The sequence below is a fragment of the Sapajus apella genome, unplaced genomic scaffold, assembly GCF_009761245.1.
Source record: "Sapajus apella isolate SASKATOON/1434 unplaced genomic scaffold, GSC_monkey_1.0 scaffold23, whole genome shotgun sequence".
In the NCBI taxonomy this organism is placed as follows: domain Eukaryota; kingdom Metazoa; phylum Chordata; class Mammalia; order Primates; family Cebidae; genus Sapajus; species Sapajus apella.
The window spans coordinates 16,021,697-16,048,452 of record NW_022436963.1 but is presented as its reverse complement, the minus strand read 5'-3'; the positions used below and the strand labels follow the sequence as shown (position 1 = coordinate 16,048,452).

Here is a 26,756-nt window from a genome sequence, read left to right as displayed (position 1 = left end):
CTCCACTCAAAAGGTGGGGTCTAATTTCCCGTCCCTTGAATGCAGGCAGGACTTCCTGATTTGCTTCTAATGAATAGAATGAGGCAGACATGGTGTTGCATAACTTCCAAGACCAGATTAGAAGTAGTGACAGGGTTTCTACCTGGTTTTCCCAGGGGCCATGCACCTGGGGAGCCCTGAGCCACTATATAAGAAATCTATATTTCCTGAAGCAGCTGTGCTGCACAGACCACCAGGACAGACTGCATAGAGGCAGCCAGAGGAGCTCCAGCTGTCCAAATCTTCCCACCCCAGCTTCCAGGCATGTGAGTGATAAGGACTTAGGTAACTTCGGCTTCACCTGCCATCTGACCCTTACTTAATGAAAGACCCCAAGCCAGAACCACCCAGCTAAATCACTCCTGGATTCCTGATCCAACGAAACCATGAAAGAGAACAAATGATTATTGCTGTCTTAAGCCCCTGAGTATTGTGGTGTTACAAAGCAATGGATGATGTTACACAGCAATGGATATGGTGATGTCTTTATTTGCATTTAGGTTTATGATTGCATTGGAACTACATTGTATTTATTACAGGATAATGAGAATAAAATCAAGGAAGACTTAATATATGTATGTCAAGAAAGGGAAAAACTTTTCCAGTACTTTAAATAGAAAAACGTGATAGGAAAATGGTTCATCACACCCAACTTGGTGTTTCAGATGGGCTGAACTCAAGTGAATCTTTTTTTTTTCCTAAGTGAGCATCTTTATTTTTAAAAATTGATACATGATATTTGTACGTTTATGATCTACAAGTGATATTTTGTTATAGCCATATAGTGTATAATGATCAGATCAGGATATTTAGCAGTATCCATCAACTCAAGTAGTTACCACTTCTTTGCATTGGGAATATTTCAAGTCCTCTCTTCTAGATATTATGAAATATACAATAGACTGTTATTAACTATAGTCACCCTACTCTGCTATTGAATCTTAGGTCATATTCCTTCTATCTAACTGTATGTTTGTATCCATTAACCAGTTTCTCTTCATTCCTCCCTCAACCTCACGCTTCCCAGCCTCTGCTATCTGTCATGCTACTCTCTACCTTCAAAGGAATTTTTGCTCAGTCAAAACCATGCTCATGGCTGGGTGCAGTGGTTCACACCTGTAATCCCAGAACTTTGGGAGGCCTTACTGATTTGAGAATCAGTAAAGGATGGGGGGAACTCTTAAGAAAGTCACAAGTATCTGTAACACTCTGACATCTCATTAACCACTGTTAAGCACTATTCACCCTAGAGCATTCTTCATTAAGTGCCCACATATGAAGCAGTTCAATTGTGCATTTTGGGCTTAGTGTATGTGCATTTAAGTCTCCCAGTTTAAGGCTTGTTTGAAATCCCTGTTAATGGCAATGGCTTTCTAAGAATGCTAGCACATAGAGCCCTACTTTTTTTGATTGACAGTCATTTATTCCTCCTGTTTACCAGTATGAACCAGAAGATACCCACCGGTCATTGCAGTGCCCCCAGCTTCCCCCCTTAAATTTTTGAGCAGGGCACTTAAATTATATTTTAAATCAGTCCACTATAAATGTACCTTTCAAATCTGGTGAATGTTCATTCTTTCATTTTATATTATGATTAAACAAAAGCATAAATATCGATCAATGCCTCATGTCAATATATTTAAATGTATCATTTTGCTTTATGTGGATGGTTGATAGATGTAACAGTTTTCCTAACATTAGATGCTGTGAAAAGTATCTAAAAGTGCTTTGATTTAAAAAAAATAAGACAGTTGATTATCTATTACCATAATAGATAATCATCTATTATGCATCCCTAATCTAAAAATCTAAAATTTGAAATGTTCCAAAATCCAAAGCATTTTGAGCACCATGATGATACCACAAATGGAAAATTCCACACCTGACCTCATGTGATGGGTCCCAGTCAAAACAAAGTCAAAGATTTGTTTCATGCACAAAATTATTTAAAGTATTATATAAAATTGCCTGCTGTATATATAAAGCATGTATGAAATACAAATTCATACAAATATGAATTTTTATATATATCTATATTCCAAAATCAAAAGCCACAACACCTTTCTTCCCAAGAATTTCGGATAAGGGATACTCAACCTGTAATACAATCATTTATTGCAGTCTTGAAATACTTGCACAAATACTTTCTTGGTTAAACATTTCATCTGTATTATTTCATTTAATCCACACAATTTACCCAATGACTTAAGTAAAATCATCATTTTACAGAGACTTGGAAGGATGGTCATTTGTCCAAAGTTAACATAACTGGAAATGAAGGAGCTGAGATGGAACCCAGGTATGTCTTCCTTTAACAACTCAGTTTTCTAACTTCTTTAAATTCTCTCAGTGTCCTTACTTTCTTGGTTTACCATATTTCCATAAAGCTAAGTTGTCATCAGTTTTAAGACAGCCCATTGTGTATGTGCTAGTACAACAAGCCCAGGCTGACAAACTATAACACTGAGCTTTATCACTAGAAGTTTTATTTCATATTGATCAAAAATACTCTATTTAATAAACCATTCTAGTGATATATATATATATGATATATATGATATATGATATATATATGTTTTATATATATGATACATATATATGATATATATAACATTACTGCTATACACAAGAAAAAAAAAACAGAGGAGTCTGGCTTTCTGAATCATTTTTTATATCAAGTGTCTGTCCCTTCACAGCATCATTCTTCATGTTAACAAGAGCATTGATGATGTAGCATTTCTTAAAAGAGTGTTCTATTATTGGGTCTAAAGTTTTCTTCCAACCTGCTGTCATTCTTTCCACAGGTTTTGATATGCATGTGCAGGCAAAATCAACACTTCTCATTTAAATATATAAAACACCCATCTTGGAGTCAATGAAAAATGATATTATTATGCTTATTGCAGATGATGTTAAAAAAAAAAAATCAACCATTCACAAATGTAAGGCATGTTTTTACAATGTTTTGTTTACACTGGGCGCCTAGATCTAATATCAGATTTTAGCCTGCTAGGAACCATTAGAATGCATTTATGTTCCTTTACTTACATTATCTCCATTTATTGAATGCTTATGATATATTGGTCTAGAGTCTTTGCATGTATTAACTTATTTAAACTCAAGGAAGAGGTACATTGTGCCACTGAAGAAAATAAGGTCAGAGATTTTAGATAACATGTTCAAAGTTACATTGCTTCTTAACTGGCAAAGCCACAATTTGCCTTCAATCTCTCTAACACCAAACTCCATTCTACTAACTACGTGATACTACAATCCACATAAACACACACATTGATAGTGTCAGAATTGGCAGCTGATATTAATGGTCTTTATTATGTGCCATGTAATAAGCTATTTCTACTTCCCTTAGCCTTCCTTTTGCCTGCGTGTAAGTATATAAAGTATTCTGAACAAGAATTTTTATTGATTCCTGTCCCCAAGGCCAAATATGAACGGTAACCCTCAGGGGCTGATCTGGAGGTAATGGGCTAATATTTCCTGCATCCTGGCAATGTATCGCTTCCATGGCCATCTTGCTTTAAAGGTTTCTTGGAATTATCTATAAAAATGACCCTAGTCCTGGCTGTTTTATAGTACTCTTACAGGAGAGATAGGTCTTTGCACTCACCTTTTTTAAACAAATGATCAGAAAATTTCATTTTGGCAATCATTTTATAGGAAATTCATGTTGGTTTCTTTACATGTTTATGGCCTATAATATGAAAGGAAAGTGTGCAGTTGTTTTATATTGCACCCAAAGCAAAAGATTTCATTACTTAGCTGCTGTGTAACATAGCCATACTTAGGTCATTATTTTGCTTTTAAAAAGAAGAAAAATTATTTCAGAGGAACTCCGACCTTTTATATATATATTTTATAATCTGAAAGTCAGTAGCACAAATATTAGCAATACTCCTAAACTTTTTGCCATGGAAGAAATGATCCTCTGGGAACTACTTTGAAAATCAAGTGAAACAGCTTTTATAATGTTAGCTCATGGATCTGGGAAAGCTTTATTTAAAGGCTCCTCACATGGTAGTTGTGAGGAGCGTCTTTTAACAATTCAGTCCAAGCGTTTAGAAACACGAATAGGATGTCTGTCATTTCTAGAGCTTACAAACCAGACTTGATTGGAGAGTTGTCAGCTTCATCTGTGAAGGCTTTGAGATACTGTGAACCAATGTCTAGCCAAATGGGATGCGCCATCTAAGAACATTTGCATCTTTCTCCCATGCGCCCAAGTCTCAGTGCCTGTCACTACTATCTCCTTAGCTGCCCACAAAGAAAATTATTCTTGATATTTGCCTCTTATTTGATCCCTATATCCAATCAGTCTTTGAGTTACTATTTCTGCCCCCTCAATAACTCCCTAATCTGCCTACTTCTCTCCATCCTGACTGTCAATACTTGGAGTCACCACCATGGCTCACCTGAACAACTGACCCAGCTTCTACCTCATCTAACTGATGCTTCTGCCTCTGGTCTTGCTTTTTGTGAAGTAAAATATCTGATTACATCTAATTATATCACTCCCTGTCTTAAATTTTTCAGTGACTTCCCGCAGCTCTCAAAATAATGCCCCAAGACTATCATACATCATTCAAGGCTCCTAATGATGAGGCCCCTTTCAAATTCCAAAGCCCCATTTCTCTCCCTTCTCACTCCCCTGTTTCCCATGCTTCAGTGAAATGGAGCAACTTTTAGCAACTCAAATATTCTACCTTCAAATTCTTACACATGGGGTTTCCCTGCCTAAAATATCTGTCTGTTTGAAGTGAAAGGTTAGATTTTACATCCCCTTAGGATGACTTCTGCCTTGCCCAGGCTGGTTTCATGCCCCGCGCCCTGTGCTCTTCTTTATGAGTATCCTATCACTTCATGGATTCTATTATAATTACCCACTTTTGTGCCTCTCCTACCAGCCATAAATTTCTTAAGAGAAGAAGCAGTCTCTTACTCACTGTCATATGACAGGGCAGTGATTTCCATACAATGTACAGCACTAATGGTACAGAGAATTATTTCACAGATGCTCTCTTTAAAGCTTTTAAAAATTGTTCTACTTTTAGAAATACATACTTTCTTTATAACAATTGGTGTTTGTTTTCTTCAAGAACCTCAGATGCCCAGAATTGGATTAACTACAATACTTGTTCCATGACACAGCCATTATTGGTCTTTGCATGACTCACTTGTATTTATTTTGCTAGTTATTTTATACCATAATCAGCACCCCTAAAGTCAGCATGCAAAGCAAACACTAAGATCATCACAGTAGCGGACATCTATTCATCTACCGATACCACACCTGCTCTATTCTTTTGTATCCCTGTTTCTGACCCTGTGTGCCATGCTCACCATCATCTTGCCTTCTTTTTAAATTGTTAATTGCCTCTATATTTACCTCTAAGCTTTTTTTCCTTATGTTTGTTTTACACTTGGTAAAAAGGGTATCGTGCTTACACACTATTTAGGAACTTTTTTCACTTAATATATTGCTTATAGTATCCATACTGTTGATGTTGCTGCAGGTCATTTGGCTTAACTGCCACATTTCATTCCATTTACGAATATACCACAATTTATGCATCCACTCACCCATTTATGGGCACCGGGGTTGTTGCCACACTTTTGTGATTGTGAGCAGCAGTGCTCTGAATACTTGTGTGCATGTCTCCTGAGTGTGTGCAAGCTTTTCATTGGGGTAGAACTGCTGGGTCAGAGATGGGAATAACAGATAATGGATATGGAGAGGGGATAATGGGCATGGATACTTCCAAACTTGAATCCAGTGGGATGGCACCAATTCATACTCCTATGAAAACAAACATGAAATCCTGTGGTTCTACATCCTTTCCAATACGTGGCATTGTCAGCCTTTTATATTTGGGTCCTTCAAGTATCTATAAAATGGTATCTCATCTGATCTTGATTTTATTTTCCTGATCACTAATAATACCAACAATTTCTTCATGCATCTATTGCATACACGTGTTTATCTCTTCTGTGAAATGCCTATTTCTGTTTTGTGTCCATTTTTCTTTTGGCTTGTTTGTGCTACTCTTACTGATTTTTAGTAACTTTAACATGTTTTGATGCTAATTACTTGTAGATTGTGTGTACCTATTGGAGTTTATCTTATTGAAGTCTGTAATTTACCTTTCAGTATCTTTAAGTTGTCCTAATGAATAAAAATTCTTACTATACACATTTATCAATGTTTTCTTCAATAGTTAACTGTTCTTTGTATCTCCCTAAAGAAATATTTCCCAACTAGTATTGGTTTTCTTTTTATAAGAGTAATATAACATTTGCTTTAAAACTACATTTGAGTAAAAATGAGACATTTTAAAGAAAAGCTAAATTGCTACAAATTATACACAGTATATAGCACAATTCATAATAGTGATATGTAAATGATTGAAGTTTGGGAGATACTAATCATGTCTTCATATTCAGTATAAATTTATATTGAATGAATGAGTTTAGTTATTGATGCAATAATTCAATTAACCTATATTTCAAATGATTCTCTCAGAGTTTATGTGTTTGGGACCTCAGCTGGATCCTCTAGAAATGTTTGCTAACCCTATTTGAAGACACTCATCTAACAGGGGTGTGTGTGTGTGTGTGTGTGTGTGTGTGTGTGTGTGTGTGTGTGTGAACTGTGCGTATGTACAGAAGATACAAAATAATAGAGAAGCAAAGAGTATATGAGATCTAGGTAAAAGCTTAAGGATGCTCATTTTATGGTACATATGCTAAAACCAAACCTAGACTTGTCCAAGTTCAGGAACAGGTTTCACCAGAGTGGGATTAGAGTATTGCTTAGTCATTGGCTCCCAGCTCCTCCCTTGATGAACTTCAATCATAGGGATATGCATCTCAGAGTAAGCAGTAAGTCTTTGCATTTATCAGCACTGAAGGCTTAGTTTGCATATTTTTTTTTCTCTTTCCAAAACAAAAAACATGCAATTCCTAATCCTTTGCATTAAACTCCATACCTCACATATGACATTCATCAATACCTAAGTAGACTTTTGCATGGCAGTGAGTGAAATTACCCAGCTCCTTAACTCATGAAGTAGGTTGTGGTGGAGGTTTCTGTATTTGAGCTGCTTTTGAATTAGAACCTACTGCTGTCCACACTTCCTTAAGGTGCTAGGCACATCATAGGCATTCAGCCAGAACTTGCTGGAATGAACTAAAATACTCTGTGGAAACAGGCAAACTAATAAGAACATTCAACCCTTCAAGTTGTTTAAACAGATGGCTTGTTTTTGAAAGACAAAAAAAAAAATGTGTAAAAGAAACTAAAAAATAGGATTGATCTCAGTTGATCCTCATGGTGCTAGGAAAATGATGTTTTTGGCAGGCTGTCATGTGATTAGATTGAGCCATTTTTCCCTCTTTTTCTAAGATTATATTTTGAGGACATCTCGGTACTGGCATTTCTTTACTGACTCATTTGAAAGAGACTTGTATATATATTGTAAACATGTCTGGAGCTAAAGAAAGGAAAGAAATAGAATTAAATGCTTCTCTATCTTAAAAGCTCTCCATGACCTCAAGTCCACCCCAAATGGACCTACCCATCTCTGTTTCTTTTTCTCTCTTTAGTTCTTATGCAGGTGCAAGGCGGGACACAGAAACATGGTTGTTTTGATGTAAAATTGTAATGTAAAATGCTCTTTTTGATCTACTTTTTCCTAAAACATGGGAATAACCAACCTCTCTGAGGCTCACCTTGTGACTCACCCACAGTATACCCATGGCTCCTACCCTCTTCCTATGAGGGCAAATGTAAGACCTAAGGCAGAGGCAACGGGAAGTTGGGTCTGAGGAATGGAGTAAGGAGGTCTGTTTTTTTTCCCTCACTTTGATAATATGTTCAATAGGAAATTTCGACAATGTATTTTTTAATTTTAAAATTTATCACATTTTATGGCTGGATGTAGTGGCTCATGCCTGTAATCCTAGCACTTTGGGAGGCCGAGATTGGAGGATTGCTTGAGCCCAGGAGTTTGAGACCAACCTGGGAAACATAGTGAAACCCTGTCTCTACAAAAAAAAAAATACAAAATTTAGCCGTGTGTGGTGGTTCACACCTGTAGGCCCAGCTACTCAGGAGGCTGAGGTGGGAGGATCACCTGGGCTCAGAGAGGTTAAGGCTGCAGTGAGCCATGATTCTACCACTGCACTCCAGCCTGGGTGGCAGAGTGAGACCCTGTCTCAAAAAAAAAAAAAAAAGGAAAAAAAAAAGGCATTTTATAATATAAAAGTCTATATACTCACATCCATGTAGTATACAGACTACTGTTACATACATCTTGTGTACCCATCATCCAGCTGAAGTAATAAAACCTTTCCAGTCCTACTGCAACTGCCCATATTAGTCTTCCTCTCCTCTTATTTGTTTCTGAAAATATATTTATTTGAGTGATTATTATGTTATTATGTGTCAAGTAATGTGCTGGGTACTAGAAAACAGTAAAATTAAAAATAAATTAGACAAGAAGCCCTAACTCATGGAGCTTTTATGAAAAAAAAAAATCTATCATTCTGAATTTTGGGTTCCTCATTCTCTTTTTCTTTCTCATAGTTTTTCTATGTATATGAGAATTTCTAAACAATTTATGTACATTTACTATTACACTGTATGTGTTCTTCTAAATTTTGTTTCTTTCATTTATATTTTTGTGCATGAAGTTCGAGTTCATTTATGTTCAGTTTTCATGGTATTCCATTATGTAAATATTTCACAGTTTATTCAATTTTCTGTTTATGGATATTTGGATTATCTTTAGTTTCACTATTGCAACCAATACTCCTAGGAAATGGTATCAACCATTTGAATACAGGTAACCCTTGACCAACACAGGAGTCAGGGGCCAACCCCATTGCAGTAAAAAATCCAGGCATAACTTTTGATTTCCCTAAAACTTCATTCCTAATAGCCTACAGTTGGCCAGAGGAGCCTTACTAGTATCAGAAACAGTCAATTAACATATAAATACACTAGTATCTACATATATTTTGTACATTCAGGACATACATTTGTCTTAATTTTTGCAACATTTCTAGGCTACCTGGTTTGTCCATGAGTTTTTTCAAATTGTTGCAAATCTCTAAAAAAATTTCTGGTATATGTATTGAAGAAATGTGCACGTAAGTGGACTCATGCAGTTTAAGCCTGTGTTGCTCAAGGGTCAACTGTATACCATGTATTTCTCCATTGTGCTATTGATAGACATGTGGGTTGTTCTCCGTTGTTACATATTATGAATAAAGCTGTTGTGAACATTAGTCTTTTAGTGGATATACATTTTCTTATCTCTTTGTTAAATGCCTAGGAGTGAAACTGAAGTGTAATAAGGTAAATGCATGTTTAACTTTATAAAAAAACTGCCAAAATGTTTTCAAAAAAAAAAAAAGCTGTATATTTTACACACCTAGTTGCAATGTATAGGGGTCCCAGTTGTTCCACATCCTTGCCAGTACTTGTTATTATTAGTCATTTTAGTTCTAGACATTGTAGTACTGTGAAATGGCATCTCATTGTGGTTCAATGTGCATTTTCCAGAAGATTAGTAACATCGGGTATCTTTCCATGTGTTTATTAACTATATTTTCTTTCACAAAGTGCCTTTTCAAGACTTCTGCCTGTTTTTTTTTTAATTGAATTGTTTGTCATTTATTATTGAGTTTGGGAGTTCTTTATATATTCTGAATTATATATTCCAGATACAAGTCCCCTGTCATGGTTCTGTATTCAGAATATTTTCCTCCAGTCTGTGGCTTGTCTTTTGATTTTCCTAATAATATCCTTTGAAGAGTAGAAAGTTTTTATTTTGATAAAGTCTAATTTATTTTTATCTTTTATGTTTAAGAAATCTTTGCCTACTCTAAAGTTAAAAAAAGCATCTTGTATTACACAAATGTTATAGTTTTGACTTTTATATTTAGATCTAAAATCCATTTTGAATTAATTTTGGTTTATGGCATGAGGAAAACATCAAAATTAACTTTTTAATACAAATGTCCAGTTGTTTCCACATCACTTACTATATAAAAGAAAAACACTTTACTTTCTCAATTTAATTACTTTAAAATCTTTTCAAAAAATCAGTTGTGGGTATGTGGGTCTATTTCTGAATTTTCTTCTGTTTCATTGCTCTATATGTCATTTCTATTTCAAGACCGCATTGTCATGATGAGCAGAGCTTTTTAATACACCTAAAAATTAGGTAATATAAGTCTCCCAACTTTGTTGTTCTTAAAAATTGTTTTGGCTATTCTTGGTCACTTGTATTTCTATATAAATTATAAAATCAACTTGCCAATTTCTTCAAAAACATTTCCTGGTATTTTGACTAGGATAGCACTAAATCTGTAAACAAATTTAATACAACTGACATCTAAACAATACTTAGTCTATCCATGAACACAGTAAATCTCATTACTTATCTAAGTCTTTTTAAATTTCACTCAGCAATGCTTAATGGTTTTCAGTGTGGACATCTTGAATTTGTTTCATTTGGTTTCTTCCTAGATTCTGGAATTTTTGGTTTACCTTTAAGATAACCTTTTTATTTTGGAATAGTTTTAGATTTACAAAAAAATTGTGAGGCTAGCATAAAGAGTTCCCATATACTAAATCGGAACCAATATATAACCAGTTTCCCCCATCATTAATATCTTACCTTTGTGTGGTACATTTGTCACAACTAATTAACCAAGATTGATAAACTATTATAAAGTGAAGTCTATACTTTATTCAGACTTCCTTAGTTTTTATCTAGCATCCTTTTCCTGTTCCAGGATCTCATCCAAAGTACCATATTACACTTAGTTCTTATGTATTCTTAGGCTCCTCTTGGCTGTGACAATGTCGATTTACTTTTTATTATCTTCACGATATTACAATTTTTCTCCAAAATGTTAGGGATACTGAATATACATATGTAAAAGAGTGAAACTGGACCCTAACCTCATGCAATATACATAAATTAACATTAAATGTATCAGTGACCTAAATATAAAAGCTAAACCATAAAACTCTTAGGAAAAAACCATAGGACTAAATCTTCATGATCTTGGATTCAGGCATAGGTTCTTAGACATGATACAACAACAAAATTAAAAGTAGATAAAGTAGACTTCACCAAAATAAAAATGATTTTGTAATTTCAAAGGCCATTACCAAGAAAATTAAAAGACAGCCTATGAAATGTGATAGGATATTTGTAAATCATATATTGATAAGGATCTAGCATTGAGAGTAAATAAAGAGCTCTTACAACTCAACAGTAAAAACAAACCAATTTAAAAGTGCACAAATGCCTTGAATAGACACTTTTCCAAAGAAGATATACCAACCAAGAAATGGCAAATAAGCACATGAAAAGACGTTTGACATCACTAAGCCTAAGGAAAACGTAAACACAATGAGAGCCATTTCACACCTACTATGATGGCTACAATCAAAAAATGGAAAATGATAGTACTGGTGAGGATGTGGAGAAACTGAAACTCACATACATTTTTGATATGAATGTAAAGTGGTGCAGACACCATGGAAAATAATTTGACAGTTCTTCAAAATGTTAAACATAGAATTACCATGGGATCCAGCAATTCTTTTGCTAGGTATAAACCCACAAGAATTGAAAAAGATAAGCACATGTACATGCATTTTCATAGCAGCACTATTCACAATAGCCAAAAGGTGGAAACAACCCACATGTCCACCAACAGATGAATGGATAAGCCAACTGTGATAGATACATACAATGGAACATTATTCAGCCTTAAAAAAAGAATGAAGCATTGATACATGCTACAATGTAGATGAACCGTGAAAATATTCTGCCACGTGAAAAAAGCCAGACACGAAAGGTCACCTACTACATGATTCCATTTATAGGAAAAACCTATAGAAGAAGAACATAAATTGTGGTTACCAGGGATCAGATTTGGGGAGTAGACAGTGACTCTTCCCAGGCACAAGTTTTCATTTTGGAGTATGAAAATGTTTTGGAACTAGATAGAGGTGATGGTTGTACACCATTGTTAATGTACTAAATGCCACTGAATTATATTTACTTTTAAATGACTAATTTTATGTTGCATAAATTTCACCTCAATGAAAAAAAGAGAGACAAATAATGGTAGGGACGTTTGTCTATTTAGTCACTGCTGTATCTCTAGCTACTTTAAAAGTACCTAGCATGCAGACGCCTCTCGATAAGTATCACTGAATGAATGCAATACAGCTCATGTTTTTTAAGCTTAGGAATTGTATTGCATAGCTATAGCTAAAAAAAAAAAAAAAAAAAAAAAAAAAAAAAAAATTCTAAATTTACCTCTATAAAAAATTTCCAAACCCAGACATGGGTTGTAGCGAAAATTCAGCAGCTGCAATTTCCCAGAAGACAGAAGATAGGCCCAGAGGCTGGAAAACAACTTTCTCCATCCCCTGCCATCCCTGCTTTCTTTTGCTTTTCTTTTTTTTTTTTTTTTTTTAAACTTTTTATTTTATTTCCCCTGCTTACTTTTTCTGGAGAGCTGAAATTGCAGACCATGGCTAACTAAAACTACTGACATTCCACTGTCTTCCTATCCAGTATACCCCAACAAGTATAAACTTTATTTGCTTTATTTACTACAAATGAAACTCTATGTGTTTGTGTTAGCTCAGGCTGTCATAACAAAATACCATAGACTGAGTAGGTTAAACAATAGGAATTTATTTCTTACAGTTCTGGAAGCTGGGAAGTTCAAGATCAAGGTGTTGGCTGACTTGGTTTCCCAGGGGAGGCACTCTTCCTAACATGCAGATTAGTGCCCTTATAAAAAGATACCCTAAAGAGGCCGCTACTCCTCATCCCTTCCCGTTATATGAGGATACAATACAAGGGGTGAGGAGTGGGGATCTCTTTAGGGTATCTTTTTATAAGGGCACTAATCTCATCATGAAATTCTCATCTTTATGATGTCATCTAAATCTAATTATCTCCAAAAGGCACTCTCTCCAAATACCATCACACTGGCGTTAGGGCTTCAACATATGAATCCAGGGGAAATGAGTTTCAGTCCATTGTGGAGTAGCAAAGCTGAGCTGTTATATAAGCTATTATGAGTACTGTGGATTAGTTTTGCCAAGAACTACATAAATAAAGGCAGAACACAGAGCAAGGTAGTTATTCAAAGATAGTTATTCAAAATATGTAGAGATAAATACAGCAGAAGTCTTATTTAGCCTCCATTTTATTTTTAGCAGTTATTATGTATCAGGCACTCAAAGCGTGCCTGATATTTTTATTATTTTATTTTTTATTATACTTTAAGTTCTGGAATACATATGCAGAATGTGCTGGTTTGTTACATAGGTATACATGTGCCATGGTGGGTTTGCTGCACCCATCAACCTGTCATCTACATTAGGTATTTCTCCTAATGTTATCCTTCCCCTTGCCCCCCAACCCTGGACAGGCCCTGGTGTGTGATGTTCCCCTCCCTGTGCTGCATGAGAACATGCAGTGTTTGGCTTACTGTTCCTTTGTTAGTTTGCTGAAAATGATGGTTTCCAGCTTCGTCCATGTCCCAGCAAAGGACATGAACTCATCCTTTTTTATTGCTGCATAATATTCCATGGTATATGTGTGCCACATTTTCTTTATCCAGTCTAACATTGATGGGCATTTGAGTTAGTTCAAAGTCTTTGCTATTGTTAATAGTAGTTCAATAAACATACGTGATGTGTCTTTATAGCAGAATAATTTCTAATCCTTTGAGTATATACCCATAATGGGATTGCAGGGTCAAATGGTATTTCTAGTTCTAGATCATTGAGGAATCATTACACTGTCTTCCATAATGGTTGAACTAGTTTTCACTTCCACCAACAGTATAAAAGTGTTCCTATTTCTCCACAGTCACTCCAGCATCTGTTGTTTCCTGACTTTTAAATGTCTGCCATTCTAACCCCCGTGAGATGGTATCTCTTGGGTTTTTTATTTGCATTTCTCTAATGACCAGTGATGAGCATTTTTTCATGTTTATTGGCCACATAAATGCCTTGTTTTGATAAGTGTCTGTTCATATCCTTTGCCCACTTTTTGATGGGGTTGTTTTTACTTGTAAATTTGTTTAAGTTCCTTGTAGATTCTGGATATTAGTCCTTTGTCATATGGATAGATTGCAAAAATTTTCTCCAATTCTGTAGGCTGCCTGTTCACTCTAATGATAGATTCTTTTGCTGTGTAGAAGCTCTTTAGTTTAATTAGATCTTGTTGGTCAGTTTTGGCTTCTGTTGCCCTTGCTTTTGATGTTTTAATCATGAAGCCTTTGCCTATGCCTATGTACTGAATGGTATTGCCTAGGTTTTCTACTAGGGCTTTTATGGTTTTAGGTCTTACACTTAAATCTTAAATACATCTTGAATTGATTTTTGCATAAGGCTTAAGGAAGGGGTCCAGTTTCTGTTTTCTGCATATGGCTAGCCAGTTTTCCCAACACCATCTATTAAATAGGGAATCCTTTCCCCATTTCTTGTTTTTGTCAGGTTTGTCAAATATTTGATTGTTGTAAATGTGTGATGTTATTTTTGAGGCCTCTGTTCTGTTCCACTGGTCTATATATCTGTTTTTGTACCAGTATCATGCTGTTTTGGTTACTGTAGCCTTGTAGTATAGTTTGAAGTCAGGTAGCATGATGCCTCTAGATTTGTTCTTTTTCCTTAGTATTTTCTTGGCTATATGGGCTCTTTTTTGGTTCCACATGAAGTTAAGGTGGTTTTTTCCAGTTCTGTAAAGAAGATCAGTGGTACCTTGATGGCGATAGCATTGAATCTATAAATTACTTTGGGCAGGATGGCCATTTTCAAAATATTGATTCTTCCTATCCATGAGTGTGGAATGCTTTTCCATTTGTTTGTGTCCTCTCTTATTTCCTTGAGCAGTGGTTCATAGTTCTCCTTGAAGAATTCCTTCACATCTCTTGTAAGTTGTATTCCTAGGTATTTTATTCTCTTTGTAGCAATTATGAATAGGAGTTCACTTATGATTTGGCTCTCTATTATTGGCATATAGGAATGCTTGTGATTTTTGCACATTGATTTTGTATCCTCAGACTATACTGAAGTTGCTTATCAGCTTAAGGAGTTTTTGGCCTGAGACAATGGGATTTTCTAAATATACAATCATGTCATCCACTAACACAGAAAATTTGACTTCTTCTTTTAAGATTTGAATACGTTTTATTTCTTTCTCTTGCCTGATTGCCCTGGCCAGAACTTTCAATACTACGTTGACTAGGAGGGCTGAGAAAAGACATATTTGTCTTGTGCCAGTTTTCAAAGGGACTGCTTCCAGCTCTGTCCATTGAGTATGATATTGGCTCTGGGTTTGTCATAAATAGCGCTTATTATTTTTGAGACACATTCCATCAATACCTAGTTTCCTGAGTGCTTTTCACGTGAATGGGTGTTGGATTTTATCGAAGGCCTTTGCTGCATCTACCGAGATAATCATGTGGTTTTTGTCATTGATTCTGTTTATGTGATGGATTAGGTTCATTGATTTGCATATGTTGAAACAGCCTTGTATCCCATGATGAGGCCGACTTGATCATGGTGGATAAGCTTTTTTATGTGCTGCTGGATTCAGTTTGCCAGTATTTTATCAAGGATTTTCCCATCAATGTTCATCAGGAATATTGGTCTGAAATTTTCTTTTTTTGTGGTGTCTCTGCCAGGTTTTGGTATCAGGATGATGCTAGCCTCATAAAATGAGTTAGGGAGGAGGCCTTGTTTTTCTACTGTCAGGAATAGTTTCAGAAGGAATGGTACCAGCAATGTTTTGTATCTCTGGTAGAATTCAGCTGTGAATCCCTCTGCCCTGGGCATTTTTCTGTTGGTAGGCTATTAATTACTGCCTCAAATTCAGAATTTGTTATTGGTCTATTCAGGGATTTGACTTCTTCCTGGTTTAGGCTTGGATGGACTATGTGTCCAGGAATTTATCCATTTCTTCTAGATTTTCTAGTTTATTTGGGTAGAGTGGTTTACAGTATTCTTTGATGGTAGTTTGTATTCCCGTAGGATCAGTGGTGTTATCCCCTTTATCATTATTTATCGTGTCTATTTGATTCTTCTGTCTTTTCTTCTTTGTTAGTCTGGCTAGCAGTCTATCTATTTTGTTATTCTTTTCAAAAAACCAGCTTCTGGGTTCATTGATTTTTTTGAAGGGTTTTTCATGTCTCTATCTCCTTCATTTCTGCTCTGATCTTAGTTATTTCTTGTCTTCTGCTAGCTTTTGAATCTGTTTGCTCTTGCTTCTCTAGTTCTTTTAATTGTGATGTTACGGTGTCAATTTTAGATCTTTCCCGCTTTTTCTTGTGGGCGTAAATTTCTCTCTAAACACTGCTTGCGCTGTGTCTCAGAGATTCTGGTACATTGTGTCTTTGTCCTCATTGGTTTCAAAGAACTTATTTATTAATGTCTTAATTTTGTTATTTACCCAGTAGTCATTCAGGAGCAGGTTGTTCAGTTTCCATGCAGTTGTGCAGTTTTGAGGGAATTTCTTAATCCTGAGTTCTAATTTGATTGCACTGTGGTCTGAGAGACTGTTATGATTTCTGTCCTTTTACATTTGCTGAGGAGTGTTTTACTTCCAATGATGTAGTCAATTTTAGAATAAGTGCTTCACAGTGCTGAGAAGAATGTATATTGTGTTTAATTTGGGTGGAGAGTTGTGTAGATGTCTATTAGGTCTACTTGGTCCAGAGCAGAGTTCAAGTCCTGAATATTCTTGTTAATTTTCTGTCTTACTGATCTGTCTAATATTGACAGTGGGGTGTTAAAGTCTCCCACTATTATTGTGTGGGAGTCTAAGTCTCTTTGTAGGTCTCTAAGAACTTGCTTTATGAATCTAGGTGCTCCTGCATTGGGTGCATATATATTTGGGACAGCTAGCTCTTCTTGTTGCATTGATTCCTTTACCATTACGTAATGTCCTTCTTTGTCTTTGATGTTTCTTGGTTTAAAATCTGTTTTATAAGAGACTAGAATTGCAACTCCTGCTTTTTGTTTGTTTGTTTGTTTTTGTTTGTTTTCCATTTGCTTGGTAAATCTTCTTCCATCCCTTTATTTTGAGCCTATGTGTGTCTTTGCATGTGAGATGGGTCTCCTGAATATAGCACACCAATGGTTCTTGACTCTTTATCCAATTTGCCAGTTGTGCCTTTTAATTGAGCCATTCAGCCCATTTACATTTAAGGGTAATATTGGTATGTGTGAATTTAATCATATTATTATGATGCTAGCTGGCTATTTCACCCATTAGTTGATGCAGTTTCTTCATAGTATCGATGGTCTTTACATTTTGCTTTGCTTTTGCAATGGCTGGTACTAGTTTTTCCTTTCCTAATTCAGTGCTTCCTCCAGGAGCTGTTGTAAGGCAGGCCTAGTGGTGACAAAATTGCTCAGCATTTGCTTATCTGTAAAGGATTTTATTTCTCCTTCACTTATGAAGCTGGCTATGAAATTCTGGGTTGAAAATTCTTTAAGAGTGTTGAATATTGGCCTCCACTCTCTTCTAACTTACAGAGTTTCTGCAGAAATATCTGATGTTAGTCTGATGGGCTTTGCTTTGTGGGTAGCCCAAACTTTCTCTCTGGCTGCCCTTAGCATTTTTTCTTCACTTCAACCTTGGTGAATCTAATTATGTTGGGTTGCTCTTCTCAAGGAGTATCTTTGTGGTGCTCTCTATATTTCCTGAATTTGAATGTTGGCCTGTCTTGCTAGGTTGGGGACGTTCTCCTGGGAAATATCCCAAAATGTGTTTTCCAACTTGGTTCCATTCTCCCCCTCACTTTCAGGTATACCAATCAAATGTAGATTTGGTCTTTTCACAAAGTCCCATATTTCTTGGAGGCTTCATTCATTCCTTTTCATTCTTTTTTCTCTGATCTGGTCTTCACACTTTATTTCATCAAGTTGATTTTCAATCTCCAATATGCTTTCTTCTGCTTGACCGATTTGGCTATTGATACTTGTGTAGGCTTCACAAAGTTCTCGTGCTATGTTTTTTAGCTCCATCAGGTCGTTTATATTCTTCCCTAAACTGGTTATTCTAGTTAGAAATTTATCTAACATTTTATCAAGGTTCTTAGCTTTCTTGCATTGAATTAGAACACACTCCTTTAGCTAGGAGTAGTTTGTTATTACCCACCTACTGAAGCCTACTTCTGTCAATTCATCACACACATTCTCCATCCAGTTTTGTTCCCTTCCTGGCAAGGAGTTTTGGTCCTTTGAAGGAGAAGAGATGTTCTGGTTTTTGGAATTTTCAGCCTTTTGAGCTGGTTTTTCCTCATCTTCATGGATTTATCTACCTTTGATCTTTCCTATTGGTGACCTTTGGATGGAGTTTTTGCATGGTCATACTTTTCGTTGATGTTGATGCTATTGCTTTCTATTTGTTCATTTTCTTCTAACAGTCAGACCCCTCTTCTGCAGGTCTGCTGGAGTTTGCTGTGGGTCCACTCCAGACTCTGTTTTCCTGGGTATAAGCAGAAGAGGCTGCAGAACAGCAAAGATTGCTGCCTGTTCTTCTGGGAGCTTTGTCCCAGAGGGGCACCCACCAAATGCCAGCCAGAACTCTCCTCTGTGAGGTGTCTGTCAACCCTTGCTGGGAGGTGTCTCCCTGTTAGGAGGCACAGGGGTCAGGGACCCACTTGAGGAGGCAGTCTATCCATTAGCAGAGCTTGAGTGCTGTGCTGGGAGATCCACTGCTCTCTTCAGAGCTGGCAGATAGGAACGTTTAAATCTGCTGAAGCTGCTCCCACAGACGCCCCTCTCTGGGGTGTTCTGTCATAGGAAGATAGAAGTTTTATCTATAAGCCTCTGACTAGGGCTGCTGCCTTTCTTTCAGAGATGCCCTGCTCAGAGAGAAGGAATTAGAGAGGCAGTCTGACTACAGAGACTTTGAGGTGTTGCAGTGGGCTCCGCCCAGTCCAAACTTCCTGGTAGCTTTGTTTACCTTGTGAGGTGAAAACCACCTACTCAAGCCTCAGTAATGGCAGGTGCCCCTCCCCACACCAAGCTTGAGCATCATAGGTCAACTTCAGACTGCTGTGATGACAGTGAGAATTTCAAGCCAGTGGATCTTAGCTTGCTGGGCTCTGTGGGGGTAGGTTCCACTGAGCAAGACCACTTGGCTCCCTGGATTCAGTGCCCTTTCCAGGGGAGTGAACAGTTCTGTCTTGCCGGCATTCCTGGCACCACTGGCGTGTGAAAAAAACAAAACAAAACCCTCCTGCAGCTAGCTCAATGTCTACCCAAACAGCCGCCCAGTTTTGTGCTTCAAACCTGGGGCCCTGGTGGTGTAGGTACCTGAGGGAATCTCCTGGTCTGCAGGTTGTGAAGACTAGGGGAAAAGCATAGTATCTGGCCGGATAGCACCATCCCTCATGGCACAGTGTCTTATAGCTTCCCTTGGCTAGGGGAGGGATCCCCTGACCCCTTGCGCTTCCTGGGTGAGGCAATGCCCCACCCTGCTTCTGCTCACCCTCTGTGGGCTGCACCCACTGTCTAACCAGTCCCAGTGAGATGAACTGGGTACCTCAGTTGGAAATGCAGAAATGATCTACCTTCTGTGTTGGTCTCACTGGAAGATGCGGACCAAAGCCATTCCTATTCGGCCGTCTTGCCCAGGAATCGTGAAGTGGTACTTTTAATACATAATACAACTTTCATCTTGGTATTCCTATTTTTAGATGAAGAAACTACAATTCATAGAAGTTACGTAAGTACCCTAGAGTCACACAGGAAGAGGCAGTGCAAACATTTGAACTTAAGACACTTAAACCCTCAATGCTGGCTTTATTCTATTTTTTGCCACGGTGCTTCTTCACAAAGTGGAGTTTGTTGTAATCAGCAGCCCCACTTCTTACATCAAGTTCCCCTGATCAGAATCAAAAAGACTTCAGGTTCCAACAAATATTAGGAGAGGTCTCTGATTGGACTTGCGTGGGTTACATGCCAAACTCCAAACCCAAGGTCAAAGCACTATGATTTTATACTCTCTTAAAAGAAAGTAAAGACTGTTTGAGGCATCTAAAACAAACAAAAACATTTTACTGTCCCATATTTGAGTCAGGACATAGTTTAAAGGACATTTGCCAAATGACACCATTCATTTAAAACACAGTAAAATAAGCATTCAGTTTGTTGGTCAATGGCAGTGTGATGAGAGGGCTCCAGTCAAGATGGCAGACAACAAGATAGAATAGACTGGAGGTCAGGCTGCACTAGCTCAGTCTCTCTCCTCTCTCTCTCTCTCTCTCTCTCTCTCTCTCTCTCTCTCTCTCTCTCTTTCTCTCTCCATCCTCAGGTAAGCCCAGTCTAAGGCTTGGTTTCCTACCTATAAATGCAGCAATTGTCATAGATAGTTCCTAAAGGCTTTCTAGATCTAATCCTCAATTTTGGAGTAAAATTTCATATAGCCATGCATAGGAAAAGAGAAGCATTTTACTGCTCTTTTCAGGCCAAATTCCTCTTTTCTAATATTTCTTTGGCCTTGCAGTGCTGGTTTTGCTGGTAGGACCATAAATCTTCTAGTTTTAAGGCCTGATTTTCATAGCCGTAGCAGGGAATGTATATATTCCATTGCAATGCCCAGCTTATCTCAGCCAGAACTTCGCAGAGGGAAATGAAAAACTCAGTCTCCTGAGTGAATTGAACCTGTATAATAGAAACTGGAGTGAAAATACAACTTTTAGCTTTTGCTGGGTCAACATAACTTTAAAGTAATAGAAACTGGGTTATAATTCAGTTCATTTGATCAACGTAGATGGACCATTCTTAGCCTTTTGCATCCCACGCCCTTTTTGAGATAAGCCTAAATATCCAATATCAACCTTCAGCTTTTCTGAAACATACTTCTTGGGGGGAGGGGCTCACCTCTTCTCCCTTCCTCCGTTAAGTCACTGTAACTCTGAATATAGAATCATCTTCCTTCAGTTATAATATAATTGAGGGAAAGTAAAGGTTGTCACTACACTGCAAGATTTGACAACCTTTACTTTCCCTCAATTATATTATAAAAATTATAAGTTGTTTTTAAGTTTCCAACTATTGAACTACAATATTGATGCTCTTATAACCTCTTTGTTCACTCCATTGTCCCACCCATGGAGAGGAGGGCCTGATATGCCCCCCTAGGAAGAAATATCTCTTCACTGAGAAGCACAGGTAGCATGCTTGTTAATAATACTTGCTGATTATAGACTCTACTTTCCCCTGATATATTACCTTTTATGTAAACCTCCTCAAGATTGTTTCTGAACCTTAGTTCCTTCCATGTGAAAGACACAGAGCAAAACTTGAAAAGGTTGTTAGGAAAATTCCTGGAATCACTGTGGAAAGTGCTTGGCACAGTGTCTGCAATATAGCATGTGTTCAATGAACATCAGATAATAGTGATCAGGGATGCTGTGTACAGTTGTATGAGCTGTACTACATAGCTCCAGGGGTGGCAAATCTAACTATGATGGGAAGGATGGCCCCTGGAATTGGGACAGGTAGGAAATGATAGTTAGATGGATAGACAGATAAATAAAAATATCTATGTGCAGTCACCCGTCGGTGTTGGCAGGGGATTGGTCCTAGAATCCTTGCAGATACACCGAATCTTCACACACTCCAGTCCTGAAGTCAGCCCTGCAGAACCCACATATATGAAGTCAGCTCTCTGTATCTGCAGACTTCACATTCCACAATTACTCTATTTTTGAGCCTCATTTGATTGTGGATATGAAACCCAAGGATACAGAGAGCTGACCGTATTTATTGGAAAAAAAAATCCATGTATAAGTGAACCAGGGCAGTACAAACCTGTGTTGTTCAAAAGTCAATTGTATATGGATTACATAATACTACAGTACCTGCTTGTCTGTAGGGACTGCAGTGTAGTTTCAGTTACCTGCTATCAACCATAGTCTGAAAATAGGAGAGTACAATACAGTAAGATATTCTGAGAGAGAAAAAGCACATTGACATATCTTGTTATAATTGTTCTGTTAATATTCTATTATTGTTGTTAATCTCTACTTAACTAATTTATAATTAAGCTTTGTCATAGGTATTGTATGCATCAGAAGATCATAGTATATACAGACTTTTGAACTATCTGTGGTTTCAGGTGTCTGCTAGTGGTCTGGGAACATGTTCGCTGAATAATGGGGAACCACAACATATTAAAAATATGTATAATTAATTATACAATATTATATCTAATTATATGTTAATATATAATTATACAATTATAATTATACAAATATAATTATATAATTATGTATTAATATATAATATATATTAATATAATTAGATATAATATATACTCATATTAATTATATTACATATAATTATATATTATAGTATAAATATATTATATATTATAAATAATTATATTAATAATATATTTATATATAATTAACATATGTATTTTATACAGTGAACCTTATAAATTGCCAAAGAACATGGTGACTGATTTACCAAGACTCATTCTCTGTTCCTGCTGTATAGTATCATCATCAGATCCAGGAAGTCCAAGCCAGCCAAGTATGCAGTATCAGGCCAGCAGGATCAAATCCAAATGATCTCCCAAGCCAGTGCTTGAAAAGGAACAGCATTGGTGACCAAAACGAAAGGGGGTATAGAACTGAAGTATTCAAAAGCGGCCATGTAAGGTCTTCTGCAGACTTTCAGGCTCCCAAAGAAAAAGTTTAAGTCATTTTAAATATTGGTTGTTCAGATTGGGATGATACTAAGAGCAGCATGCTGCTGTTATTGCAAAGACTGCTGCCCAGAGGACAGCAGCTCCGTCTGCCTGGGCTAGAAGCAAGTGCCTGCCCTTCAGCATGTAGGCTGTGAGTGTTTCGTAACTGGGGGATGCTTTCATTCATGCTGAAGACGTGTGACATGAAAACGATTTGAAAAGAGGGACAAGTTGAGGAAGGAGAGTCTGGAGAATGTTCAATTTGCTACAGGCTTCCTAGCCATGTGTTTTATGGCATGAGACATTCCAAGCAGAATGTGCCATTTAAGGAAGTAAAGGCAGTCTCTGACAAATTATATTAGTATGGAAGATTCTAACTGGGCTTCCTACTTAGAGAAGATCAAATACTTCCAACTAGTGGAAAGTGAATTTTCCAGATTAACCACACATGAAATGAAACTGCTGCTCACTTTTCCTTCCTGCTCACCTAATTTGCTGTTACTCAAATACTGGCAAGGTTGACCTTTCTCACCAGAAATATCTAAGCCATTCAATTCCATTTCAAAGAACGTTTATCACTTACCTATTACATGCTAGGTAAACGGGTGGAAATAGGGCAAAAATAAAAAGAAGCAGATTCTCCTTCAAGGAGCACTCTGTCCATTCAGACAATCAACAGGGAAAGAAATGCTTGCAAAATGTAAGTATGGACTTTAATAGTGATGCCAACATGGTTCTGCCAGAGTGATGGGCAGCAAAAAAGAAAATAAAATATGGATTCCCCATTTATTGTTATATTAAAGTTAGAAAGAAACTGATGCACAAAGAAATTGTGGACCAAAGCAGAACCCTGTTTGTTCAGGGAGAAGATATTTGAGGCACTTCCATGAAAGATGTTCATCAATTGTTTTGAAAGAAGCTGTGTTTTTTGCTTGCAAAACAGCGCTTTATGTCTACGTGGTAAAATCACTTCGCCTTAGCCATTACATCCGTGATTAATTAGTTGATGAATAAGAAAATCATGCTTTATTGGGATCTAATTTCTTTAGTGAGCTCAGTTTATCTGGGAGGAAATGTGTCCTGATAGAGCATTCTAAAGAATCTTTTTCCGCAATCTTATTTTCCAATCATCCAGTCCTTTCATCCTTCAAAAGTAATCACTGCTTTCAAATAAGAATGGCAAAAATGGCTGAGTTCAGACCTGGGTAAAGGAAAGGTTATCCTTTCTGTTTAATATGCCTGACATTTTAAAGAATAATCCAGCAGAAAAGACAGGATTGGACATTTTAAAATAAATCTACCAATTCCAAGGTTAGACAAGGAACTCAAAACATCGTTCTGTCGTGTCTATCCCAGGACTTTCACTGATTTGGCCTGTTTTGTGGACAACCTGTTGCCCTGAATTATGGCCCTCAAATTAGTTTATCTGCACATTTTCAGATATTGCCTCCTGTTGTCTGGCCATAATAGTGGAACCCAGTTCCTTCCCTATGAACAAATGTTATACTTTGTGATCTGACAAGATCATAGCAAACCCCAGGAAATCAAACCATCAGCTGGGCACTTTCAATAAAAATGATTACCATTTATTGAGTACCTGCAGTAAGCCAGATGTGGTGTTTAGCTACTCCATTTAAATAATATAGGCCAGGCGCCGTGGCTCACACCTGTAATCCCACACTTCGGGAGGCCAAGGCAGGCAGATCACTTGAGTTAAAGAGTTTGAGACCAGCCTGGCCAATGTGGTGAAACTTTGTCTTCACTAAACATACGAAAATTATCCAGGCCTGGTGGTGCATACCTATAATCCCAGCTACTCGAGAGCTGAGGTATGAAAATTGTTTGAACCTGGGAAGCAGAGGTAGTAGTGAGTTGAGATCACGTCACTGCACTGTAGCCTGGGTGTCAGAGTGAGACTCTGTTTTAAAAATAAAAATAAATAAACATAATTTACTGCTCAGAGTAAAGCTATATGGTAGTATCATTAGGTCCATTTTACAGTTTTTATGTCATACCTTATACAAAGTCAGATGGCTAATAAATGGTAGAATGGAATTAAAAACCATGTCTGCTAACTTCATGGAAATATAGTCAACTAGATGAAAGCAGGGAAGGTACAATGGCTCACATCTATAATCTCAGCACTTTAGGAGTTCAAGGAAAGAAAATCACTTGAGCCTGGAGTTTGAGACCAGCCTGGGCAACATAGTGAGACCCCATTTTTACAAAAAATTTAAACATTAGCGAGGTAAAATTACCTGGCTCATGCCTGTATTCACAGCTAGTTGAGAGACTGAGGCAGGAGGATCACTGCAAGCCCAGGAGTTTGAGGGTGTAATGAGTTATGATCATGCCACTGCACTCTAGCTTAGGTGACAGTGTGACCCTTACCCTGTCTCTAAAGTAATTAAAATAAAGCAAGAGTAGGTAAAAGCAACAGGATATATATCTAGGTATTTTTACCCCAAAGTTTGGGCCTGAAGTAAATAAACATCTCAGCTACACTGACCTCCACTGAGATGCTGCTTAGTCTAAAACATGTGCCCAGAACAAGACTCTTCTGTTATAGAGTATCAAGACTCTATACTAACATCCATAGAGTATCCATTATACACAAGGTAATGGATGGGAAACTACGCTGGGAAATAAAGGATACACAGATGGGGGCTCCATGGGTTATCATCTAATTAAAGAGTAAATTATCATAGACTGGTGACCAGATATCTACATATATACACACCAGGGGTAGGGTATAGTCATTCTTTCATTTACTCAACAAATATTCCTTGAGTGCTACTTTTTGATCATCTAAGCCTGTGTTTATTCATCTGAAAAATAAGGATAACAGTTTCCTTGCCTGCATTTGCAGGCTGCTGTAGAGATCTAATGGAGTAACGTGTGCAAAATTATTTGGATGACTCTGAACTGTCCCACTGCCACACATTTAGTATTACTGTGAGGCAATTCAGATAGGATAAGAACTTGGAATTTTGGAACAACCACACTAGGGTGTGAATTCCACTGCTGGGTGACTTAGGGAAATGCGTGTCCTTGCTCTAAACCCCCATGTCATAAGGTAATCTGTGAAATGTTTGTTCCTTAACAAAAGTACCTGATAAACACTACCATTATGAGGTGGATGGGATGTGGATACAAATATGGCACCAAAAGTATCACTCCAAAGATGAGAGCTGCCCAATATGTCAGGAAAAGGGCATGCATTTGTGAATCACAAAGGCTGAATCGTGGCTCTGCCACTCACTGGTGTGAAATCTTGGACATGTCATTTAAACTATTGAAACCTTCATTTCTTCACCTATAAAACGGGTGAATTAATATCAATCTCATAAAGTTTTCAGAACACTTACATGAGAATATGGATATAGAGCTCTGGTGTAATTGGAACTGCTGGATGAATGGTATAAGCCGTATGTTAGATGAACACGGCTCCTGACATTAATAAATACGATCTATTTCTGGTTTCGCCATCTCTTTCAACTTGAATCAGTGAACGTAGTCTTGGAAAAGCTGGAGAGAACAGATAGAGCATGGCTGGCTCTCAGTATCTCTTACCTTCCATATTACCTTCTCTGTGTTAACTGCTATCTGGATAGAAAGGTTTGTACATAGCTGGGCAAATCCTGGGCTAGCAGGAAAGCAAAGCACCAGCTATTCCAGGTGATCCCTGTGACCCCTTTCTCAACTTCTAGGTCTTGAGTGGGAACCTCTTCATGCTGAGGACCTCTCCAGGCAACCAAGAGGAGCCCACAGCAGCTTTCTTTCACCTGTCTTATATCTGATCCTTGGGAAACGCTCATGTATCCCTTCCCCAGCATATTCTGGAAATGCAAGCTGTGCCAACATTCTCCCCATGCTAGCACCAGAGGAAGTGGTCAACCCTTCTTTATCCTTTAACTCCCTGCAAGGAGGAGGTCC

The 26,756-nt window shown here is 37.3% G+C and overlaps 1 long non-coding RNA gene across 2 annotated transcripts in view; it reads right to left on the bottom strand.

Moving 5' to 3' along the window:
• The window catches only part of LOC116559481, a 138,977-nt gene that overhangs the window by 30,525 nt on the left and 81,696 nt on the right, over positions 1-26,756 (bottom strand). The window contains exon 1 of one of the 2 annotated variants that reach the window (XR_004272472.1): positions 10,625-10,636. The exons of the other annotated variant lie outside the window; for it this stretch is intronic. This is a non-coding gene — a long non-coding RNA (uncharacterized LOC116559481). Of the gene's footprint in view, positions 1-10,624; positions 10,637-26,756 lie in introns of those variants that run through there. 2 annotated transcript variants of the gene reach the window in all.